The 21,725-nt window shown below is 39.1% G+C and overlaps 1 protein-coding gene and 1 long non-coding RNA gene across 5 annotated transcripts in view; both read left to right on the top strand.

Annotated features, from left to right (window-relative positions):
- CSMD1 (CUB and Sushi multiple domains 1) overlaps positions 1-21,725 on the top strand; it is a 1,186,669-nt gene that overhangs the window by 342,511 nt on the left and 822,433 nt on the right. The gene's annotated exons all lie outside the window — the stretch shown is intronic.
- On the top strand, positions 16,204-17,197 carry LOC116487661. The gene is made up of 2 exons (XR_004253090.1): positions 16,204-16,254; positions 17,131-17,197. It is a non-coding gene; the product is annotated as an uncharacterized LOC116487661 (long non-coding RNA).

The raw sequence follows: 21,725 nt of genomic DNA on the forward strand, positions 1-21,725 counted from the left end.
CACTCCAAGGCCTCTGGTATTATTACAGCTTGTCACCGGATAGACTGTGTCAACTTGATTTGAAAACTATACATTCATTTGTTTAAATTTACTCACAAATTATTTTTAGTGGAGATAAGATATCAGGGTTCAGTTGTAAAAGTGCTAATGCCTACTTGTTCTTAACCTTGTGCTGAAGTCAGTGCTGGTTATCAAGTAGCAGCAGATGCTTTTACTATAAGTTCACATAAATAATAAAATAGCAATATTCTAAAAGATAGCTCTGGAAGATCCCAAAGGACAAACGATGATCATAATAATAATTCATCTGAAAATTAACTATGAATTAACATTCAGTGGCTCAGCCACCTACACAAAATAGTGCAAAGGCCTTAATAATCAAAAGGTTTGAAAGAAGAAACACAAAGACAGAGCATTGATATTTAACAAAGCTGCAAAACAACCTAAATGAAGAGATCATTAACAGTCTCCCTGCAAATGATGCATAAATGTATAGAGAGATGAATACAAACTTGGAAACATTAGATAAATATTGGTGCCTTGCCTTACTGATGTACAAAAACTATTCAGTTTTGGGGTAAAGTATGTTCTAATAAAAACAAACAAACAAACAAAAAAAAAAACAGTAGGACCAGCAGTAATAACTGTGTATTATAGTAAACAACTAGGAACCTTTCCAAACCTTTCCAAACAACTGCCTAATAGACAATCCCACAATAGTAATGACAATGTAATCTATGAATGAAATGACTTAGCTGGACATTTCACTTTCTGAGTTAGAAAAAAATGTTGACCCTTTCAAATGTTGCTATAAATCCAGCTCATGGTTCTCTATTCACAACACTAAGTAAAAAATAAAAAAATAAAATAAAAAAAAATCTTCTATAATGTTACTTCGCAAAACCACTCACTTGTGTATCTCTACCTTCTGGAATGCATTCATGTGTTATTTGAAAGGATTAATGGGATAAAGTGAAATTTATCTTGATCATAAAATAAAGCAAGATTTTAGAAATACTCTAAAGAAATGTTTGTGATGGTGTATTAATATAGAGAGAATATTGCACCATTATGTAAAGAGATTTATCACAAGCAGTGATACTGACCAGACCATAATGTTAAAGCTGCATAAGAGATTTAAATGAAACAGCATTTGGATTGCTTGAAGAAAAATCAATTAAGGATTTTACTGGTTGATCTTTACTGCTGTTGCTTCTATATATTACAAAGAAGAGTAGCAAATAAAAAGAATGGCTTGGTGGTCTCAGCAGACTTATAAAAATGTTTAAAGATTTTTTTTTAATGTTATTTGTGAAAGAGTAAAAGAGGGACATCGCATTACTGGAGAGAGTCCAAAGAAAGACCACAAAGATGCTGAAGGCACTGGGGCCTTTGCTGAAGGTTTCTAGGAGCACAGACTGAGAGAGCTGGGACTGTTCAGCCTGGAGAAGAGAAGGCTCAGATGGGATCTGATCAAAGTCTATAAATACCTGAAGGGAGGGTATGAAGTGGTGTTTTTACCATGCTAGGCAGCTAAACACCACAACTGCTCTCTGGATGAGGCCAGGCTCTTTTCAGTGGTGCCCAGTCCCAGGACAAGAGGCAGTGGACAAAAACTGAAACACACACAGAAAGTTCCTCCTGAATATCAGGAAATATTTATTAATCATGATGGTGACTGAGCACAGGAGCGGGTTTCCCAGAGAGGTTGTGGAGATTTTCATGGTCCTGGGCACCCTGCTCTGGGTGTCCTGGCTTGAGCAGGGGTTTGGACCAGACGGCCTCCAGAGGTACCTGCCAGCCTCCGCCATTCTGTTATTTTTTTTGATGTGGCTTTTCAGTACATGTATTAAAACAAAATTGAATCAGTTAACCCTACATCATAAAACCTGTTCATCCTTATTTCTTTTTATGTCTTAAAAAATGAAGTCTTCCTCCTTTTAGTTTCCATATTTCATAGGCAGGTGGTTAAGGAATAGATTTTCCACATATTTTTTATATATAGGAAGAAGTTACTTGCTAGCATATTTTCTTTAGAATTCCAAATGTTGTTAAATAATGTATCAATTAAAAGTGTTATATTTACATTTTTAGTCATTCTGCTAGGCCAGAAGTTACGGACACAAATGTTTGTACATGTTGCTTTCCTTGTCTCATAGAATGGCCTGTTCAGCCCCCAAAACACCCGCACAAAATTACTACACTCCTCTGTTTTTGGAGGAATGGACATGTTAAGTAAATTATTTAAAAAGTAATGCAAATTGATAGAATTCTTTTCATCACTCTCTCCATTCTTCTCCTTTCTACATTAGGAAGGACTACACATTTCTGTGATTTGAGTCTTATTATGTTTTAGGATTATGTCCTAAAACATGCCATATTTGTATCAAATAGCTTCTGCAGGACTGGTAGCACATGTTGTGTGAGCATTAGAGAACACACACAGCCAATATGGAATTGTTAAAGTATATTCTCAATAGAAGAATGTGTCAGAAAAGCAAGAATATGCAAAATAGAGATGACTGGAAAAAAATTATCCTCTTTTTTTTTTTTTTTAACCCACAACATCATTGGCCATTGTGGTGGTGAGTGTAAAGTGAGTGTCTAGTTTGGGTTATCTGCTTCTTAATGAGAAGCATTGTTGAAAAAGGGATCTTATCATCATCACAGCATTTTCAGCTGCTATTTTTTCTGCTAAATTTCCAGTGTTACTAACATAGTGTTTACTCACAAAGCATGTGTTTAGTATGCAAATACTCCATAATACCAATATCATTAGCCTAAAATTGAGGGTTGGTACCTCTCAGAAAAACAAACAAACGAAGTAGGAGGTGTTGAGGTGCTCAGGAACAATGAAGTGAGGAAATGGCCCTAAAAAAGATTGGTATAATTCAGGCAGAAGAAGCTTCTTCTGGCAGCCTGTGGCATTAGAAGCTAACTATGAGCTGTGTAATATTGTGTATGTAGTAAGCCATATTACTTTCCTAAGAGCAATTTCTGTTTGAATAGTAACACGGCACTGAAAAGGTGATTAAGTATTTTTCAATATCTTCTTTCTTATATTCACGTTTCCTTGTTGCACATAAAAACTGTTGTTTCTCACCTTTTCACTGGACACATCTGAGAAAAGTATATCTCCTTCTTCTTCATTAAACTCTTCTACAATTAGGTCATAAAATACTGCTTTAGGTCATACTTTTACCTTCTTTTCTCGAGCTAATTCATCCTATGCCTTACACAGGTCATGACTTCAGTACGCAAGCATCTTAACAGCCTGTTGCTAGAGTCGGTCATTTTAGTTTGTCAATATGCTCCCAACTTTTTTTTTAATTCTTTTTTATTAGTCTCTAGAAATATCATTCATTTCAGCTAATTTTATGTCTAAAATTAGGCATAAAATCAGGTCATCTTCCTTGAATCAATGAAAGAAAAATATTCTTCCTATCTTAAGAGATGTCTATCTTACTTATCAATTTATTCTATTTCTTTTCCCAGCCCTCAATGTTATCTCATAATTTCCATTTTTCTATCTAAATTTTATGAGCTAATCCTCCTTTTTGTCAATACTTTTTTCTAGTTTTGTTTCACTATCATGCTCCTAATATAGATATATTCTTCAGCTAATAATAAACATTTCTGATAAGACTGATACAAAAACCATGACATGAATAGACTGCTAGTGATCTCTCTCCTGTCTAACACTTTCCCATCTTGTAATTAAACTATTAGGGGATTTAGATCCACCGACTTCTGAATTTTGTCTGTTCATTATCTGGAGTGGATAGCACTGCAAGTTTAAGTTTAGCTCTCAATCACCATATAGTTATGTAAATCTCAGATGCAGTGATTTGCAGAATTATATGTATTCTTCTGTTCAGTTATGACTGAATTTGTCATCTATATGAAGGATATCATTAGAGGTACTCAGAAGTCTTCCACTAAGAAGACTTCTTTCAATGGAAAAGGTACAATTTTATCAAAATTTTATAAGCATGTACTTAATTTAGTAGAACGTATACAAGGAAATATCTCACAACTCCAGGATTATTTATTTTCTCTTTAAAATAAAATAATAATAATAAAAATGATACTACTACTGCAGCTGCACCACCTGTATCAGAACTGGCAATTTTCCGGGCATCACCTCCTGAGGTGCTGGCGAGTTAAATGTGTTTTTTTTTTTTTTTTTTTTTTAATTTCACTATTCATCAAAACTCAAAACTCTCAGTCACAGGAAAAAGATAACTTCCTACAAACTCTTGTTGTCAGGAAGTAAAATAGGATATATTATATATTAAATATATATTGTATATATTAAATATAAGCATTTTCATAGAACAGGAGAAGCATATCCAAAACACACCTATCCAAAAAGCAACCACAGTAAGTGGTCTCTTAGCACAGTCAAGATGGAGCAATAAAATTGAGTCATAAAGAACATGTTGAAGTTGCTTCTCCTCTCCTCTCCTCTCCTCTCCTCTCCTCTCCTCTCCTCTCCTCTCCTCTCCTCTCCTCTCCTCTCCTCTCCTCTCCTCTCCTCTCCTCTCCTCTCCTCTCCTCTCCTCTCCTCTCCTCTCCTCTCCTCTCCTCTCCTCTCCTCCCCTTTTCCTCTTTTTAACCATTTGTAGGGAGATAGTTCCTTACGTACCCCTGCCTTCCCTCTTTCACTTTTTCTTTCCTTATGAATTTGCATTTGGAAATGGAAATTTGGAAATTCACAGCTCATTTCTGCTTAGTTATTTGAATTTTTTGAAACAGGGACTCTGCGCTCACATTGATAATTGCCCTCTGAGCATACCTTACTTCTCTAAACCATTATGGTTTTTATTAACAGCAATGGCAAGAAAGGCAGCATTCATACTTGGTTTGTGTTCCATCTTCTTTGTTATTATCTGTCTTTTTATTCTAGTTCACTTGCAGAGAATTGTCCTTATCCTTACACAGTTTTCCCAGTTGCCTTTCTCACTCCCATCTCATATCTCCATCCAGGTAGCTTTCTTCTTAGGTTTATTTCAAAAAGGCAAACTTTAATCATGGAGGCTAGTCTATCTATGCATTTTTAAAAGTTGTTGGAGAGAAATAGGTTGTTTTAGATATTGAATGAAAGGAGGATCTGAATCCTGGAGAACAGTCTACTCCTTCATTTGCTACAAGCAATTTAGCAGAATCTGAAACCTAACAGAGAAATATAAACATTTTCCTTTGAAAAAAATATTCTTTTCATTCAGAAAATACGCAGTAGTCTGTCTTTAAAAACTTTTATGATAATTTCTTCCTTGAAGAAATTTGTAGGAGAAACTTTTTCAGGTCAGCCAAATTCTCTAAACGTAAACTAAGGCTAAATAACTTTTTCCATAACATACCATTGCTTCCCATGTCTTCTTTCTTCCATATCTGCTTTGAATACTATCTTCATTCACATCTTGTGCTCTTCTTTCTCAGTTCCATAGATGGCTCCCCTGAAGCCTGTTATGTTATTGATCTCAGTGGTTCTCTTGCTTTTTGTATTTGTACTGTCATCCACATGAATTGCAGTCATTGCTTCTCAGCTAGTTCATATTTCTCTATCCCTTTCCCTACTAGGCATTACTTGGTTAAGCAGTTAATCCCCACATTAACACCTTGTCAGGGGAACAGCTAAGTACTGCTGCAACCCATGGTATGCCGGTATAACAGGTATGTGGAATCTTGTATGATGGTCTGGTCTTAAATCCCTTCTCTGGCCACCAAGGTCATCAGAGACTTGGGAAGCCACTTCACCAAAGCTGACTTCTTATATATTAAAACAACAATTTCCACAAGTCAGAAAATGCTAAGAAATCATAGAATCATAGAATATCCTGAGTTGGAAGGGACCCTTAAGGATCATCAAGTCCAACTCTTGACACTGCACAGGTCTACCCAAAAGTTCAGACCATGTGACTAAGTGCACAGTCCAATCTCTTCTTAAATTCAGACAGGCTCGGTGCAGTGACCTCTTCCCTGGGGAGCCTGTTCCAGTGTGCAACCACCCTCTCCGTGAAGAACCCCCTCCTGATGTCAAGCCTAAATTTCCCCTGCCTCAGCTTAACCCTGTTCCCGCGGGTCCTGTCACTGGTGTTAATGGAGAAAAGGTCTCCTGCCTCTCGACACCCCCTTACGAGGAATAGTTAAGCTTTACTAATTGTTCTATATAAACAGGAGCCAGTGACAATAAAAATACATCCACATAGAAAGAAATTCTAAGCAATGGGTTTGACTTTAATTTAAACTCCTATTAACATTAATGAGAACAACTGACAATAGGAGTGAGGTTCTGAGTTACAACAGAAAACATAAAGCTGAAAGTTCTCCAACAATAGCAATTCCTTTATAATTGACTTTAAGCAACCATCTTAGGTTTCCTCCATATCAAACAATGTTACATCTGCTCCCTTCTCTTGTAGGTACTTACAGGCAGCCTGCAGGCTACCTATAAAAATGGATGGCAGAAGCCAGACTTGTCTAGGTTTGTTGGTGGTAGTGTATTAAAGTAAAACAAAACTAAAACTATTAACTCTGTTCAAATAGTCAGGATCTTGCATAATCTAAACAAATGTGGGTAAGTAAGGGCAGCTTTGGGCACCTCTCACAGAATTATCTGCAGGAGTAAACAAAATGTAACAGCCTGACAGATAATGCAGAGCACTACCATTTTCCTGCAGAAATCTTATTATACATGTTACAGACAGAATTTGCCCAATATTCGTATTGCTTCAAGTAACTAGGCAATGCCCTTCACTTGAGGCAATTTATAGTATAAATATTATAATGAAATTTTAAGGGAAAGTTTGCTGAAATTAGAAGTATGAGCAACAAAGATTTTGCATACATTCCTTTCCTTTCTTTGGAAGAAGCACTTTGAATGAGAACATTTTAAACTATCAAAATATGACTCACCTAAACACAGTTGTTAGGGCAAGTCATCCGTAAGAAACAATTTGTTCCAAACTAAAAATTATATTACTATAGATAATCTCAATAATGATCATAAGCCCTAAAATGATATATATGTAAGGATTAAAGGACAGGAGAACAAGATAGAATTTTCTGATAGGAGGAGCTCAACCATCAAATTATGCATCCGAGGGCAAACCTCTACCGAGGTGACTTAAAACATAAGCAGAGAAAATGATCAGAAAGAAAGAGGTGAGATATTTCTTAGTAAGACATATTTCTAAACTTACTTCTGGAATGTAATATTTCAGGTTCAAGCTAGTAAAATGTGTTCACTATTAAATTTAGCAGGAGATTGCTCTGCTTCATTACTTCTGAATATGTTGAAGATCTATTGATCAGAGGGTGCATTGATAAGATGGCATCATAAAGAGAACAATTTGACTGTAATCATTAAAATCTGTATGCATACTAGCAACTTTAGGTAGATCACAATGAGAATTCAGTACAATAAACTACACCATGTAATGGAGCAGGATATGTATGAGGCAAGAATTAATGAAAATTAGTGATAAGCTGACATTTCAATGCAATGAGTTTTGCTCTAAAGAAGACAAACAAGCTAAAAATTTGATTATAAATTCAATGTACTCCAGGATTCATTAACTGCTCTACCAAAGAAATGTAATGGATAGCAAATGCTTGCTAGTGTAACAAAATAAAGATATTAAAAATGTGTTAGCTAAATATTGTTAGCACCACAGCGGCAAAGATATAAAATTAAGGGTTTCATCTCATACTAGCAACCAGTAAAAACTTCCCAAAGGTACATAGTCAGCATGCAGATTTCATAAGGATTCTGGATCTTTGCTGTGGTATGTAGTCCTTAGTAGAGGATGAGAAAGAAACTGCACTATTATTTTGTCCTTCGGTCCCACCTATCTGCACTGTAAATGGATCTAATGGTGAAAATCCAACCACCAGCATGTCTCTGTGTCTTGACAGCCTATGTCAGATACTCTTGTATGTGCAGTGCTACTCCCATTCCTTTTACAGTGTCCTCATACTCCATATAGATTAGATATTTGAATTGCAGCACTGAACTACACAAATGACAACTCACCTTCTTGAAGGTTTTGAATAATGCAAGTGATATACTTTAGGAAAATATGAGTATATGATACTTGATACAGCACAGTATAAAGTTAGCCCTAAGCACTCACATAATTCTCAAATGTTTTGAGAATTGGCCACTATTTTGTACAAGGAGCAGCAGACACTTCTTGGAAGTGCCATTTGAAATTATCAAAACTAGTTATCAGAAGACTTTTTAAAAAGTTAAATTTAGATAAAATGAATTTTATGACCCGCTGAAATTCCCTCTAGATTTCTTTCTTATAAAGTACAAACAAGCCAGGCAGCAATTTTGACAGGAGGTATTCAAGTATTGAGTAATGTATACTGTACTAAACACCTCGTATGATGAGTAGGAATAACAGAAAGACTTCAAACACTTGCTTAGAAAAAAAATAATAATAAATGTTGGGAGTAAAACACAAGAGCAGAAAGTTAATATAGTGAGCTTTGTGCAGATAGTCTGAAACTGTCAAAGTCTGACCCTGTTCAAGTAGACCTATCAGAACAATTAACTTAAGAGGGAAAAAAAAAAAAAAAAAAAAAAAAAAAAGTCATAATGAGGTGACAGTGAAAATTCTTCCCTCAGTTCTGAAACAGGATACATTTTTTTAGTGAGTGAAAAAGAGTCCTAGGGGCACATTTATAATATGTGTAACATAATAATACTCTCTGAGAAATACTCTCTGAGAGGATTCTTTAAGATGAAAATATAAGTAGGTTGGAAAGACAGAGAAGGTAAGGAAAGGTCTCATTTGATTGCTCCAACAGCTTTTGATTTTGCAATTACTTCATCAGTGGTGCTTTCTCAAGTACAGATTTTTTATTTATATATTTATTTTTTTGTCATACAGATCTGATAAATATTTCCAGTCATATTCCATACATTCTGGAGATCTACATTTCATTTGCCAAAATGAATTGCTTAAAATGAGAAAATAGTACATTATTTAAACTTTCTATTGATTTGAAATACTTAAATCTACTAATCCTATCTCCCTAATTCTCTCTACAATTTGTAAAACACATGTCTTCAAAAGCATTTTGTTAGTTGGTAATGTTATTCTTATTTTGCAAATAGGAAATTAAGACATGGAATAATTAAGACATATAACTTCTAATATTTTGGAAATGATTGATCTGCTGAGAACAGACCAATCCCTGTAAAACAGATCGATATGATATAGAAGTCAGCTTTAAAGTTTGGCTCATATAGTGGAAGATGTATTAAAAATAATTGTTTCTTTATTTAGCTTGTTTTTCATTTTGTATCACTTTTATGTTCTCATTTTTAAAAATTGTGATCAGTAACGTGGAAAAATGCCATTTTCATGAGAGCGATTACAAAATAATCACTAGAAAATAGCAAAACAGAATATTTTACTCTAAAGTATGTACAGCTTTAATTAGCTGGCTTGTTTCATTTCATTATCAAAAAGGGTATATGTCAATAAAAATTTCGTAAAGAACTGTCAGATCCCGGATTACTAATGGAAATGACTTCAATCATTTGGGGAGTGGAGGTCAGGCCCTGATCTCTTCTCTCTGGTGACAGCAACAGGACCCAGAGGAATAGCATGGAGCTGGGACAACGGTAGGTCAGGCTGGGTGTTAGGAAAAGGTTCTTCACCCAGAGGGTGGTTGGGCACTGGGACAAGCTCTCCAGGGCAATGGTCACGGCACTAAGCCTGAGAAAGCTCAATAAATATTTGGACAATGCTCTCAGATGGAGTCTGTTTTTTTGGTGGAGCCAGCATTTGGACTCAATGATCCTTGTAGGTCCTTTCCTACCTGGGGTATTCTATGATTCTGTGATTAGCATGTTAGTGTATATTTTGAATGGATCTGGACAGTCTTGCCTGTGCAAAAGAGATAATGGAAATCTGCAAAGTCATGTATGTATTCAAAATTTTACTGTGTCACATAAGGTACATTTGAACCTGTGTACATTACCAGAATAAAGTTCTAGGCATAAATCTTTTGTTTTCTTTACAGAGAAACATTGAGCACTGTCTAAAGTGGTTGTTGAAATACATTCATGTTTGGACAGTACTGTATTTTTTTAGATACCTCCCTATTGCTGCAAAGGAAAAACATGCTGTTTGTACTAAAATCTCAACTATTCAAGTATTTGCTAGCATATTTTCTTTTGCCACAAGGCCTTTGCTTAAAGTGGTATTACAAAAAAGGCTAGAGTAGTTTTTTACTACTGTAATCCAATTTATAAAAACGCTAAAAGAAAGCTTCAGAAATTAATTTATATTCCCCCTTAGGCTATTTTTGTGTGTTGCAGGGCTTCTAAGCCACTTGTTATCATTCCATTTCCATTTACGCTGGCTTCATTTCAATGATTTTTGTGGAGGTACTCTGATACTGTAATAAAAGGTGAGCCTGTAAAACCTAGGGAGGTGGAAATGTGGGTGATTTTTCAGTTATTAGTGGCTGGTGTGTGAAGAGAAAAAAAAAGTACTATCCACAGACTTTTCCTTTCCAGATTCAAATTTATTATAGAGGCATAAAATACCATTTGTGTTCCTATGATAGGGTTTTGAGGTTTGGGTTGTCTCTCTCTCTCTTTCTTTCCTTCCTTCCTTCCTTCCTTCCTTCCTTCCTTCCTTCCTTCCTTCCTTCCTTCCTTCCTTCCTTCCTTCCTTCCTTCCTTCCTTCCTTCCTTCCTTCCTTCCTTCCTTCCTTCCTTCCTTCCTTCTCTCTCTTTCTCCCTCTCTTTCTTTCTCTTTCTCTCTCTCTCTCTTTTTCTCTCTCTCTTTTGTATGAGAAGTTCTGTACATTTTTCATTTCTGAACAATTCACAAGTGGGGTTATGAATATAATCTACAGCATTATGAGTGATTTAGAATGGTTATGATTTAGAATAAAACAAAGTTTCAGATAAGATGTATCTTCATTTATTCTGAAGTTATATCAAATGTTCATTGCTCTAATGTTGTTCCCAGTCTTACGTGGCTCTCTCTCTAACGCCTTTTGACATAGGAAATACCAGCTAGCTTCAACTTTGCAATTGTATAAAATAATGGATCAGTATAGGCTGCTGTGGATTAATGGATTAATGCAACACACTCATCTAAAAGATGATTGAAAGTAGCATCCACATGTGAGAGTGTTCAGACAAAGCTCACATAAATGTAAGCTTAAACTGATTAATGCAAACATTTTCAAAGATTATATCTTAGATTGTTTGACAAAGTAAGGGTGACAAAGAACACTGAGAGGTCTAAGTTTTGCTGATTGAATTCCTAATCTTTTTATTTAATAAGAAATGTTAAATCTCATCTGTAAGCTATTATTAACAATGGTCTTAGTACTATATTTTTATTACCAAACTAATCTTACTTTCATTAGTGAGCCTGTTACCCATAGGGATACAGGTAAGTGATATAATTATGAAAAGCATGAAATTATGAAAATTGGCTGTTTACATGATTTGCCAAATTAGGATTTATTTGAAGCAAAATTATTAATTAATTAATTGAACCAAATCACATTCATGTTTACATGTGTTTAACTTTACTTTTACTGGGTCCACCTGGGTTCATATCCCAGTATACCTGAGAGGTGTCTTTGGTCTAAAGAATCATTAGCTTTTGAGTAACTGAAGAAGCTTCTTTCTCATATGGAGAAAATATTGTTTTTATACACCTAACAATAAGTTTATGGCATCGCTTCCTTTTTCACAACACTTTATAGCAGTCCTTTTTTTCCCCCAGTTTTATCAAATATTAGACAATGTTTTCTTTTAATGTCATTTAGTACAGAAACATATGAAGCCATTTCTGTTACTGTACTTTTTGTGTAATGGGTAGAAATCATGCAGAAATACACAGTATAATGCAGTAGAGAGAAGTTCTGTCAGAAGAAGGAGACACTTCAGAGACGGATGAGGAATTCTACAGGCAGCTGACAGAGGTTGCAAAATCATCAGCTCTTGTACTCGTGGGGGACTTCAACTTCCCTGACATATCCTGGAAGCACAACACAGCCCTGAGAAAGCAGTCTAGGAGGTTTCTGGAGAGCGTGGAAGATAGCTTCCTGACGCAGCTGGTTAGTGAACCTACCAGGGGTGGTGCCCCGCTAGACCTTCTCTTCACAAACAGAGAAGGACTGGTGGAGGACGTGATCGTCAGGAGCTGTCTTGGGCAGAGTGACCACGAAATGGTGGAGTTCACTATTCTTGGCGAGGCCAGGAAGGGGACCAGTAAAACCGCTGTATTGGACTTTCGGAGGGCTGACTTTGAGCTGCTCAGGACACTGGTTGGTGGAGTCCCTTGGGAGGTGGTTCTGAAGGGCAGAGGGGTCCAGGAAGGCTGGGTGCTCTTCAAGAGGGAAGTCTTAATGGCGCAGGAACGGTCTGTCCCCACGTGCCCAAAGACGAGCTGGCGGGGAAGAAGACCGGCCTGGCTCAACAGAGAATTGTGGCTTGATCTTAGGAGGAAAAAGAGGGTTTATAAGCTTTGGAAAAGTGGGCAGGCCACTAAGGAGGACTTTAAAGAAGTAGCGAGGCTGTGCAGGGACAAAATTAGGAAGGCCAAAGCTCATCTGGAGCTCAATCTGGCTACTGCCGTTAAAGATAACAAAAAACGTTTCTATAAATACATCAACACAAAAAGGAGGACTAAGGAGAATCTCCATCCTTTACTGGATGCGGGGGGAAACTTAGTTACAAGAGATGAGGAAAAGGCGGAGGTGCTCAATGCCTTCTTTGCCTCAGTCTTTAGCAGCAATACCGGATGTTCTCTGGATACTCAGTACCCTGAGCTGGTGGAAGGGGATGGGGAGCAGGATGTGGCCCTCATTATCCATGAAGAACTGGTTGGTGACCTGCTACGGCACTTAGATGTGCACAAGTTGATGGGGCCGGATGGGATCCACCCAAGGGTACTGAGGGAACTGGCAGAGGAGCTAGCCAAGCCATTGTCCATCATTTATCAACAGTCCTGGCTATCGGGGGAGGTCCCAATCGACTGGCGGCTAGCAAACGTGACGCCCATCTACAAGAAGGGCCGGAGGGCAGACCCGGGAAACTACAGGCCTGTCAGTTTGACCTCAGTGCCAGGAAAGCTCATGGAGCAGATCCTCCTGAGAGTCATCATCATGCAGCACTTGCAGGGGAAGCAGGCGATCAGGCCCAGTCAGCATGGCTTTATGAAAGGCAGGTCATGCCTGACGAACCTGATCTCCTTCTATGACAGAGTGACGTGCTGGGTGGATGAGGGAAAGGCTGTGGATGTGGTCTACCTTGACTTCAGCAAGGCTTTTGACACTGTCTCCCACAGCATTCTCCTCAAGAAACTGGCTGCTCTTGGCTTGGACTGGCGTATGCTTCGTTGGGTTAGAAACTGGCTGGATAGCCGGGCCCAAAGAGTCGTGGTGAATGGAGCCAAGTCCAGTTGGAGGCAGGTCACTAGTGGCGTCCCCCAGGGCTCAGTGCTGGGGCCGGTCCTCTTTAATATCTTCATCGATGATCTGGACGAGGGCATCGAGTGCACCCTCAGTAAGTTCGCAGATGACACCAAGTTAGGTGCGTGTGTCGATCTGCTTGAGGGTAGGGAAGCTCTGCAGGAGGATCTGGATAGGCTGGGCTGATGGGCTGAGGTCAACTGCATGACGTTTAACAAGGCCAAGTGCCGGGTCCTGCACCTGGGGCGCAATAACCCCAAGCAGAGCTACAGGCTGGGAGAGGAATGGTTGGAAAGCTGCCAGGCAGAGAAGGACCTGGGAGTGATGGTGGATAGTCGGCTGAATATGAGCCAGCAGTGTGCTCAGGTGGCCAAGAAGGCCAACGGCATCCTGGCTTGTATCAGGAACAGTGTGACCAGCAGGGCTAGGGAGGTGATCGTCCCCCTGTACTCAGCTCTTGTGAGGCCGCACCTCGAGTACTGTGTTCAGTTTTGGGCCCCTCGCTACAAGAAGGACATTGAGGTGCTTGAGCGGGTCCAGAGAAGGGTGACAAAGCTGGTGAGGGGCCTGGAGAACAAGTCCTACGAGGAGCGGCTGAGGGAGCTGGGCTTGTTCAGGCTGGAGAAGAGGAGGCTCAGGGGTGACCTTATCGCTCTTTTTAGGTACCTCAAGGGAGGCTGTAGCGAGGTGGGGGTTGGCCTGTTCTCCCACGTGCCTGGTGACAGGACGAGGGGGAATGGGCTTAAGTTGAGCCAGGGGAGTTTTAGGTTAGATGTTAGGAAGAACTTCTTCACTGAAAGGGTTGTGAGGCACTGGAACAGGCTGCCCAGGGAAGTGGTGGAGTCACCATCCCTGGAAGTCTTCAAAAGACGCTTAGACGTAGAGCTTAGGGATATGGTTTAGTGGAGGGCTGTTAGCGTTAGGTTGGAGGTTGGACTCGATGACCTTGAGGTCTCTTCCAACCTAGAAAATTCTGTGATTCTGTGATATCCAGGAATCCATAGTCATACCTTGATTGTTTTTTTTTGTTTGTTTGTTTGTTTGTTTGTTTGTTTTTTAAATTCAGACCATTGATAGCATGTTATCGACTTGGTGATGTTGGATCTCTTAAAAAAAAAAAATACATAAAGGAGTTTTTTTCCTTGCTCTTTATTGAGAGCAAAGTTCAAGGACAATCCCCCATTGAACAAAATGTGAGTGAGATAATTCTGGAGAACTGCAGTAGTCTGAAGTTCTAGTTTGTCAGAGTTCCCTTTGAGTTGCCTCACCTTCTGATGCGTTACTGATCAACACAATCTTTGAGGCAGCACCTCCATGTAGCTGTTTTTATATGTTATGGCAAGTTTGATAATGAACTTAAGGATGTCGTCGATCTAATGACAAATTCAGGAATAGTGTATAAATCCTGAAAAAGCTGTGACAGTGATGGCAGACAGCTCTGTGGTGTTTCATGTGGCAGTTGATGACCTCTACCACTTTACAGAAGAAAGTAAATCTGATTTTATCATAGACTTGGGAAAAAAAAAAATCTCAGGTTTGCATTTGTTGCTGGTTTGCCTAAAATTGCTTTAGGGGTAATTCATTGGAACTTGGACTTACTTATTACCTTGCTATTAATGGCATTGATCCTTTTAGTGAATAGCTTTTGCCATTGGTATCTGATAACTACACTTCATTTGACCAAAAAGTTGTCTGAAGTTAGCTATTTCTTTCAAGAATCCTCCAGGGAACAAGCTGTACAGATATGAGGTCTTGCATGCACACACACATGCCAGGAACAGCTCTAAAGATCTGTAACAAATCTGATTCTCTTTCTAAACCTAGTTTTCATTGATTTTATTGGCCTAATTCGAAAAAAGAACTGGTCCTTAAGAAGAAGTCCCTCTGTCTAAGTTGGTTTTTTTTTGTTTGTTTTTGTTTTTGTTTTTGTTTTTGTTTTTGTTTTTGTTTTTGTTTTTTTTTACTGTGTTTTTTCCACTCTTAGATTACCCAAAATAACTTCTTAACCATTAATGAAATTTTCACACATGATAACCTGAATACATCAGTTAGTACTACATTTAGCAAATAAAATGCTTAAGGTGCTTCTATTTTTGCCTCCCCATGTATACACTGTTTATTGGCAATTGTGGAATTGGTACATGTTCTTGCTAATGTGGACTGAAGAAATGAGATTCTCCATGTTGGATATCTGTTTCTGGTGGAGTTGCTCTAGCTGCTGTTCTAGATGTTCCTCATCTAACCACCTCAACCAGGAGGGCAGTGCAAAATATTTCTTATTTAAAAATAATAAATCATGTAGTGATAGGACTGGGAACAAGAACGTTATAGTTATAGTTGAAGGGAAGAGGAACAGAGTTACTTTTATGTCGGGGTGCCTTTGAAACACCTGTGAAGACCCGTTCAAATTAACTGCACTTGAATGCGGGTCAGTTGCTATGTGGACAGTTGGGACTTACTAAAACTTCTTAATTACACTCAGCAAAAATTCAGTCCTTAATAAACTTGTTAGTCTGATAATACTTGCATATTTCCTCATGAACTATTGAGTGTGCTGGCTTCTATTGTAGCTTGTGGTAGAGACTGTGGCAATACCTTTCTTGTGGGTCATGGATTCATTGAGTAATTTAGGAGAGAGTATGGTTATCTGATCTTATTTCCTATTGAAATTGGAGCCAAATCTGAAGGTGGATTATGCTGTTCAGGGCCCTGTTACCATGTGCTCAGTTTCACATGTTGTATAAGTTCCCCATAAGTTCATCCTATAATGACCCCAAAAGACCCTATAAGGTTGTCTTATAGCGACCCTATAAGATCGTCCCATAATGACCCTACAAGCTCATCCTATAATGACACTGAGGTCGTCCTATAACGACCTCAAAAGACCCCATAATGACCCCATAAAATCATCCTATAACAACCCAAAAACGACCCCATAACTCATCCCAAAATGACCCTATAAGTTCATCCCATAACTACCCCATAACTCACCCTATAATGACCCCGTTAGGTCCTTCCATTGGGTTTGCGTCTTGAGTTGGGTTCAACGCCAACCCAAAATGTCTGAAACCCACCCAAAATTACAATAAATGACGTCATTGTTTTCTATATGGGGTGGTTACGGGGTGGTTATGGGGTGGGGCGCCCCCCGGCCCCATACCCCTGTGGGGTGGCGCCTCGACTCCTGCCTGCTGTCCCGGCGGCTGGCCAGCGCGCTGTGCGATAGTAAGATCCTCAATAAGGTGATGGAGAGTGACCATTGCCCCGTCGAGCTCTTCCTGGCCATATAATGGCCCTATAATGGTTCTATAGGGTCGTTCTGTAACGGTCCCATAAGCTCGTCCTATAGCGACCCCGTATGTTGTCCTATAACGGCCCTATAAGGATGTCCTACAACAACCCCATAATGTTGTCCTATATCGACCCCATAAATTCATCCCATAGTGACCCCAAATGTTGCCCTATAGTGACGCTATAAGGTTGTCCTATGATGACCCATAAAGTTGCCCTATAATGACCCCATAACTTCATCCCATAATGACCCTATAAGACCATCCCATTATAACCCCAGAAGACCCTATAAGGTTGTCCCATAATGACCCTATAAGGCCATCCTGTAATGACACTATGAGGTTGTCCTATAATGACCTCAAAAGACCCCGTAAGTTCATCCCATAATGACCCTATAAGCTCATCACTTAATGACCCTATAAGTTCATCCCATAACAACCCCCCAAAAAAAAAAACAAACAAAAAAAGAAACACACACAAAAAAAAACAAACAAACAAAAACAAAACAAAAAACAAACAAAAACAACAACAAAAACAAAACAAAACAAAACAAAACAAAACAAAAAAAAAAAAAAAAACAAGCAGAGCTACAGGCTGGGAGATGAGTGGTTGGAGAGCTGCCAGGCAGAGAAGGAACTGGGAGTGATGGTGGATAGTCAGCTGAATATGAGCCAGCAGTGTGCTCAGGTGGCCAAGAAGGCCAACAGCATCCTGGCTTGCATAAGAAACAGTGTGACCAGCAGGTCTAGGGAAGTGATCGTCCCCCTGTACTCAGCTCTGGTGAGGCCGCACTTCGAGTACTGTGTTCAGTTTTGGGCCCCTCACTACAAGAAGGACATTGAGGTGCTTGAGCGGGTCCAGAGAAGGGCGACGAAGCTGGTGAGGGGCCTGGAGAACAAGTCCTCCGAGTAGCGGCTGAGGGAGCTGGGCTTGTTCAGGCTGGAGAAGAGGAGGCTCAGGGGCGACCTTATTGCTCTCTTATTGCAGCTATAAATCTAAGAGAATTAATATAGAGATGTCTTCATCCATCCTGAGTATAAAGGAAGTGTGAAGAACAGTTTGAGCTAATTCCAGTTGAAATAGTTTCAGTTAGTTACTTGGTCATTTTGTCCTTCCAATTTTCAAAGCTGAAGCAAGGGCATGGGAATTGTTGCTTTTAGAAACAGACCAGTCCTCTGTGCTCTGCTTTGCACACTGTTGAGCTAAGCCAGATAAGCAAGATCAGCAGCAGCTGTGTTGGTTTTGTTTGACTTCTACTTTTTTTTTTTTTTTTTTTTTTTTTTTGCTTTGCCCCCAACCAATCACCCTTTCCCAGGTGATTGGTTGGGTGACAGGTGGGCCTAATGATATATAAGCTGCAGGTGCCCCCCCCCTTCCTCCCCCAGCCCCTGAGAGTTTCTTCTGCCAGAGCTGTTCTTTGGGTGGTAAGTGTTTTGTTTTTCCTTCAGCCCCTTGCAGGATTCTTTAGGTGGGTCAGAGTGTATGGGCTGATGTGACCTGTATGTCAAATATTATCAAAGTTACAGCCTTGGTTTTAAAGTGATGAGACAGGGTTTAGGGGAAATGTATCATCTGAGTTCCCTGTGCCAGTAAGTATCTGAAAACAGCAGGAGTAGACATGTAAGGTGTAGTCTTTTTCAGGGCTAGGGACAGTTTCTTATATTTCTGGAGCTTTTTTTCTGACGTTTTGCTGGCTGTAGAGTCTTTAGACCTTGTAGTCTTATAATCTTAAGTGCTTGGAATTCCCTTAATAGAATGTTATTTAGCAGAGGTTGCTGGCTAACTTGTTTTTGGGATGTGGTGGGGTACGCTTCTGGTTTTGGGTTACATTTTAATCTCTAGCTGTACCAAGCCATTTGTGTAACTCTCTAGAGGATTCACAAAGAGCTTCCTTATGCACTGCAAGGGGCTTGACCACATAGGTGCAGTGTTACCAAGAGACTGAGCAGGGTCACCTGAGACTGAGCGACTGAGGGAGCTGGGCTGGTTCAGCCTGGAGAAAAGGAGGCTCAGGGGCGACTTTATCGCACTCTGCAGGTACCTTACATGAGGCTGTAGTGAGGTGGGGAGTTGGTCTGTTCTCCCACGTGCCTGGTGACAGGACGAGGGGGAATGGGCTAAAGTTGTGCCAGGGGAGTTTTAGGTTGGATGTTAGGAAGAACTTCTTTACTGAAAGGGTTGTTAGACATTGGAACGAGCTGCCCAGGGAAGTGGTGAAGTCACCACCCCTGGAGGTCTTTAGAAGACGTTTAGATGTAGAGCTTAGGGATATGGTTTAGTGGAGGACTTGTTAGTGTTAGGTCAGAGGTTGGACTCGGTGATCTTGAGGTCTCCTCCAACCTAGATGATTCTGTGTGTGATTCTGTTGGGTTTTCAGCATCTCCAGGGATGGAGGTACCAGATCTTCTTAGGAAGCTGGTCCAACGTTTGACCGCCATCATGGTGAATGCTTTTTCCTAGTATAAAACTGAGTTTTCTCTTGTGGCCACTTGTCTTTCTTCTCATCTTCAGATCTAGTTTCTTTTTTCAAACTGCATTGTCGTTTTCTATGCTGTCTCAATAGGTAGCAGTAAGAAGACAGAAGTAAGGTTCACCTTTTAGTTGTCATCTTGTAAGGACTCAACATATATTCCCTGTGATGCTCCTTGTACATTGTGTGCTCCAGGCCCCTGGACATCTTGGCAGCCCTCCAAGGTACTTGCTGCAGCAAGTTTAGAGATGACAACACAGGATCAAATATTTGTTTCTTGGTTGAAGGCTAAAGTCAGTACTGGTGTACCATTGTGTTTCCAATTAGATATTTTGTTTCTTCATTACAGACAAGCAAAGTACATTTCCTCTATGGTTTAAGAATGCATTAGTGTGCATTTTATGCCAATTCATGCTACTGAAAGTTAAGGAAGTATCAATATTTTAAAGTATTCTCATGCTCAGTATGAAGTAGTGCAAGTTTATCAAATGGATGTCTTAATAGCAGGGCACTTGAAACAATTCTGCTTTCTTGGCACACACCAGTACATCTAAACAGCTCCCGTTCTTATGCAGTTAAGTCCTGGATGTTAGTTGCCAAAGTACACTTCCAAATTAAAGCAACATGTGATTGTGTTTTTGTTCACATAATGAAGTGAATGTGCAAAACAAATTATGATTCATATTCTATAATTACCTAGAAAAGGTGTTTTTTAAGGGGAGGGAGGTGACTTGTTAGGTTAGCAGCGTTTTACTTCCAGAAATTACCTTGAAGAATTTGCTGTCTAGTTTTAGTTTGCTCTCACTTTCATGGCATTTGATGTCACTGAATTCGAGTACTATGAAAAAAATGCTTTCTGAAGTATTCCAGACAGCAAGACTACTGTAGAGGCACCCAGGCAATCTGTTTAACAACAGAAACACAGAATTCTTCAATTGGAGGCTTTCCCATAATCTTTTTGCAAGTTTTTGGTATTGTTGTGATCCTAAGAAACATATTTCAAGTTGATGTATTATCTCCTTTAAGTTTACCACATGCTTGCCTTTTTGTAGGTTGTAAAATATTTAGGTGTACTGATTAAAAGTGTAAAAGAACTATTTGTCTTCCTTTAATGTGAACTTCAATGTCAATTAACTTAACAAATGAACTAGTATTTCAAGGAGGATGGTACAGAAACTTACTGAACAGCTGAAGAGTCCATATTAGAGGAGTGATATTATTGTAACAGAATCAAAACAAGCAGGCCTAAAAACAACAACAGGAGTTTAAGCTGTCCAGTCACTACTCAAATGGGTTCATTTATATGAACTAAAGTCATGTCAAATGGAGCAGACGATGATCAGGAATGAGGTAGCTCAAGCTGTGTGGTTCTGCATTTATACTTTTTTTTTTTTTTTGCCTATGTAGGGCAATGTGTTGAGGCATCTCCTTCTATCTTCTGTTTCAACCTGACTTTCTTTCCCCCAGAATAGACACAAGTTTCCTGAAACACAGGTCTTTTAAATCACTTCTCAAAGAAGGAAAAAACCAGATGTTAGATCAGAAAATACATAATATAAATTAATGATGAGCTGTCATAACAGTACACTACAGATGTAGGGCAGTAGTGATAACCACTATGATTTATTAAAATAGAGCAAGAAGCACGTTTCACTAAAAACTGCAACATCTAAATAGATAGTGAAGGTAATGGAACATGCAAAAGCCTGAACATAAGATGTGGCAAGCCTCATGGTAGTTCTGGGGCTTGTGGATTGAGGGGAAAAAATCAAGTTGGTTAATTCCAGAATTGGAGTTAATGAGGTGGAAAGAAAAAGGAGTAATAGGTTGACAAGTACACAGAAGGTGAAAAGATTAAAGCAAACAGTTAATTAGCACATGGGAGACAACGTTTAAAAAGAAATAAATAGCAGAAAGCCAAAGCAACAGAAGTCAGAAAAAAGCTATATGCCTTCATCAACATTTAAAGCTCTCCTCACTGACTTCGATCTTTGACTCATCAGAGTCACTCCTATTTTCCAAACCTCAAAATTGGAAAGAGACTGGGTACCACCTGACTCCTGTAATTCAAGCATGGTGTTCACCTTGGATATTTTTATATATGAGAACTGAAGGTGGTCCTAAATAAACCCAATTTTGCACAGAACTTGTAGTTCAGTGTATCTGTTGTACTAGTGTGCTGTTTAGGTGTTTATCCACTGCAGTTCCAGATGCCATTAATGAACTATAGCATAAAGTAAACTTCAAAGGCAAAGAAGATTTTTTTTAAAGGCACAGTTTTTCTTAACTATCCAAATTACAACTCTATCAAAATGGTTTTTTTTTTTGTTTGTTTTGTTTGTGTTTTTTTTTTTTTTCCTTCCAAGAAGCCGCTAGCAAGTCTGAACACAAGAATTTTGGCCTTGAATGCTTCCAGGGATGGGGCATGCACAGCTCCTCTGGGCAGTCTGTTCCAGTGCTTTGCCACCCTCTGAATAAAGAATTTCTTCATTGTATCTAA

The sequence above is a fragment of the Aythya fuligula genome, chromosome 3 (genome assembly GCF_009819795.1).
Source record: "Aythya fuligula isolate bAytFul2 chromosome 3, bAytFul2.pri, whole genome shotgun sequence".
NCBI classification, from domain to species: Eukaryota; Metazoa; Chordata; class Aves; order Anseriformes; family Anatidae; genus Aythya; species Aythya fuligula.